Raw genomic sequence first — 4,773 nt, 5'->3', positions numbered from 1 at the left:
GTACCCTTAAGAACAAAATTAACACACTCAGATATATTGGTCGTCATGTGACCAAACCGTCTGCCACCATCCTGGTGCTGAGTCCACTTATCGTATTCTATTCTGTTTGCCTAATCACACATTGCCAAATTCTCAGTCTGCATTATATCAAACCAATAGTGAAACTCTACCTCAGTCTTTGCATAAGCAGCGTTCACAAGCAAACGCTTTGCATCCGTGCCCTTGAAACTGAGTGCGAAGTTAGCTGCAACATGCCAAATACAAAATGCTCGGTACACAAGCGGGGGTAACCACCCACTGTTCGGGTTCTCTAGTGCAGCCTTGATGCCATTGTGCCTATCTGAAATGACCAGTATCCCCTGTTGCGGAGTCACATGTTGCCGCAGGTTGGTTAGGAAGAAAGACCAAGACTCGGCATTTTCCCCCTCCACGAGACTGAAAGCAATAGGCAAGATGTTGGAGTTCCCATCTTGAGCGATGGTCAGGAGCAAAGTCCCTCCATACTTGCCATACAGATGAGTACCGTCTATGCTTACCAATGGCTTGCAATGTCGGAAAGCTTCAACACAAGGAGGAAACGTCCAGAAAAGACGATGAAAGTACACTGTTGACACAACCACAATAGGGATCTTGTAGAACAGCTTCTTCACCCACTTTGTGCCACCCGCAGCCAACTTCTGTAGTATACTGCTCTTCAGATCCAACAGTGTATCAGATGACCTGACAAAAACACTCAACGGTTCTCTGTCTATAAACTTCACACCGTGCCTCTTACTCTTTTTTATTTTTCCAACATGATGCACTAACACCAAAAAGCTCTCTTCACTATCCATTCCTCAAGTTATGAATGAATGAGAATGACACTCTACACAACTTGTTGGGTATATATAGGCATCTTCCCATCAATCCACATTGTTCATAATCCGCTAGAGTGTGTAGCGGATTATGAGTGTAGCGCCATTTGGTCATAAACCGCTACAGGGTGTAGCAGTTTATAAGTAACTCAGCCCTCAACGTAATCTGCGATACCCTGTAGTGGATTACGTGCAATTGGGTTTCGCTACAGAGTGTAGCGGATTATATATAGTTGTGTTTATTGCATTTGCGTCTGGAAATTGCCAATGTGGTATATGCGTAAAGGTTTTGCTCCTTCATTTTATTTGCGTAAATTGCCCAAAAAAATTATATATATATATATATTTATTTATTGCATCATATATTTATTTTTTCTTAATTTCTGAAATTAAGTGTAGTGTTATTTAGTTAATTTTATTTTAATTTTTTTGTTCAATTTTTTTCATTTATTTTGAAATTTGCTTATCTTAATTAGTTAGTTGTTTATTTCATTTCTTTACACAGGTTACTTCACAGGGAATTCTCTATACTCTGACGTAGAGAGTTCCATCTTTTCTTGTCTTCTGTCTATTTATAAGCAGGAACAGGGACAAAAAACCTCTGTTAGACTTTGATCCTGAACCTAAAAGGATTTTCAGGCAGCATTTACAATAAGCAAGACTGTACAAGGCTGTAGAGTCCATTATGGATCATAATAATGCTATTAATGCCAATGTGGCAAATCCAGTTGGGAATGAGCAACCCAGAAGAGTGCTTGACTCGTACACTGCTCCTAATGCAGAGCTTTATGGAAAAAGCATTGTGGTGCCTCCTACAGCTGCAAACAATTTTGAATTGAAGCCTCAACTTGTCACTCTTGTGCAAAAAAATTGTCAGTATCATGGACTTCCTCATGAAGACCAAAATTAATTTATCTCTAATTTTCTGCAAATTTGTGATTCTATGAGGACCAATGAAGTGAATCCTGAGGTGTACAAACTCATGCTCTTCCCATTTGCTGTGAAGGATAGAGCAAAGCTGTGGCTAGATTCTCAACCCAAGGAGAGTCTGGATACTCGGGATAAGGTGGTCACTGGATTTCTGACCAGATTTTTTCCACCACAAAAGCTGACTAGGCTGAGGGTGGAAGTTCAGACTTTCAGACAGAAAGAGGGAGAGAACCTTTATGAAGCTTGGAAGAGATTCAAGCTACTGACTAGACAGTGTCCTCCGGACATGTTCTCTAAGAGGACTCAGCTGGATATCTTTTATGACGGCTTGTGTGAAATATCCAAGATGTGCTTAGATAACTCTGCAGGTGGTTCTTTGCACATGAAGAAAATATCAGAGGAGACCACTGAGCTTATTGAGTTGGTTGCTAACAACCAATACTTATATTCCTCAGACAGGAATCCTGTGAACTCTGAGACCTCTCAGAAGAGAGGCATTTTGGAAGTGGAAGTTGTTAATGCTCTTCTTGCTCAGAACAAGCTTATGTCTCAGCAAATAAATCTACTTACTCAATAGTTGAGTGGAATGCAAATTTCAGCTGTCAACACTCAGAATGCACATCAAGAGGTCCCTTATGACATGACAGGTAATTTTATGCAAAATAAAAATTATGATTATGCTCAATCTTCTTCTGAACAGGTCAATTACATGGGGAGTGCTCCTAGAAATCCCAATAATGATCCCTATTCTAATACCTACAATAAAGGGTGGAGAAATCACCCAAATTTTGGGTGGAGAGAGCAACCTCAGAGGCCACAAAATTTTAATAATAATTCTCAGGGTGGTTTTCAATAGAATAATTTTAATAACCACCAGTTTCAGTCATCTTAGCATGCAACTTCTCAGCCCCAGCAGAACAATAATTTGGAAGCAATATTGGCAAGTTTTAGACAGGAACCAAAGCATCAATCAAGAACTTGGAGATTCATATGGGTCAATTAGCAACAAAAATTAATGAAATTGATCAGAGGACCACTAATAGCCTTCCTGGTAACACAATTCTAAATCCAAGAGAGAAATGCAAGACTATCACCTTGATAAGTGGATAAGTGGCAAGTATGGAAGCACAAGTTAATGAGGAGCCAGTTGAAAAAGAAGCTCCAGAGGAGAAGAAAGAAGAAGTAGAGCACGTCCCTCCAAAGCGTGTGGATAACCCATTTCTAGACTCTCTTAACACTTATCCTACATTGCCAAAGGCTCCTAAGTACAAGCTTAAAATGCCATATTCTCAGAGACTTCAAAAGGAGACTAAGGACAAGTAGTTTTCGAAGTTCTTGGAAGACTTCAAAAAGTTGCAAATTAATATTCCTTTTGCTGAGGTTTTGGAGCAAATGCCTCTCTATGTCAAATTTATGAAGAAGTTGTTGTCAAAAAAGAAGCCTTTAAAGGGAGACGAGACAGTGGTCCTGACTAAGGAATGTAGTGCCATCATTCAGAATAACTTGCCAAGGAAGATGCCGAATCTAGGGAGCTTTCAAATTCCATGCACCATTGGGAGCACAACCTTTGAGAAAGTGTTATGTGATATGGGAGCAAGCATCAATTTAGTGCCCTTATCTGTGATGAAGAAGCTGCAAATCCAAGAGGCACAACCCACAAGAATAGCATTACAGATGGCAGACAAATCTATAAAGCCTGCATACGAATTAGTGGAGAATATCTTGATCAAAGTGGGTAAGTTCTTTCTCCCAGCAGATTTTGTGATTCTTGACACAGGGAGGATGAGAATGCCTCTATAATTCTAGGAAGACCATTCCTAGCCACTGGAAGAGCTCTGATTGATGTGGAAGAAGGTGAATTAGTGCTTAGAGTGCATAATGAACAACTAGTCTTTCATGTCTTCAAAGATATATATTCAGCAGGTGAAGAAGAGAGGTGCATGCAGATTGAGCTTATTGATCCAAACCTTCAAGAACCCCCTGATGATGCACATCAGAATCTGCAGCTCAAACCTCCTTTGGTGACAATCAATAAAATTCCTCCTGACATCAAACCTAAGTTTGGTGTCGGAAATGCATCATCAACCAAGGAGGAGGTTCCCAAAAAGAAAAAAGTACCAAGGGGATGGAGAAACCAAAAGATTCCCACTGAAGACTTCTCCCCAAGAATGAAGGTGGTGTTGACTAGTAATCCAGTGTTCACTTATACAGTAAACAGAATCCTTTCTCTGGAGCATATTGAGCTACTTTACGGAGACACAGGGAGAAGATTCACAGTGAGGAGTGAAGAGCTGAGCTCCTATGATCCTCCTCCTTAGAGGAGCTGACCGTCAAGCTAGTGACGATAAAGAAGCGCTTGTCGGGAGGCAACCCGATGATTTCATATCCTTAGTTTATTTTTTGTGCGTTGATTTTATTATTTATTTGATTTTATTGAGTTTTTACTGTTTTTTTTTGTTTTATGTATATTTTGATCATGCAAAAATTTTAAAATAGGAATCGGACACTTAAAAAATTTTTTTACTATTTTAGAAAAGGTTGTCTCGGTCAAGTTGACACCAAACTTGGAATTTTCAAATTCGGCATGGTGTGCGTGCAAAAATGAGCATTACTCTCTACCAAGTCCACGTTGAACTTGGAATTTTTTAAATTCAGCGTGGTGAACAACGTAAAAAAGAGCGCAAGAAAGGAAATGTTTGACATTGAACTTCGCCCGTTCAAGTTCAGCGTGGAGGAGAAGAATCCACACGAAGCATGCAATGCCAAACTTCCATCCTTCAAGTTCGGCGCCATCTTCTCAATTCCACACACAATCACGCACCAAATCCCCTGTTTCCTGGTCCCCACACTGACCAGATCCTCTTCCTTTTTCCGCTACCCCCCACTCCCTATAATCTTTCACCAAAAACCATAGCCACCTACCCACATTCAAAGACCACCCAAGCCCCCTCCTTGTTACAAAACCCATACAGTCCTGAACCCCCTCCCA

This window comes from Arachis duranensis, chromosome 9, assembly GCF_000817695.3.
Source record: "Arachis duranensis cultivar V14167 chromosome 9, aradu.V14167.gnm2.J7QH, whole genome shotgun sequence".
Taxonomy (NCBI): Eukaryota; Viridiplantae; Streptophyta; class Magnoliopsida; order Fabales; family Fabaceae; genus Arachis; species Arachis duranensis.
This window is presented reverse-complemented; position numbering follows the sequence as displayed.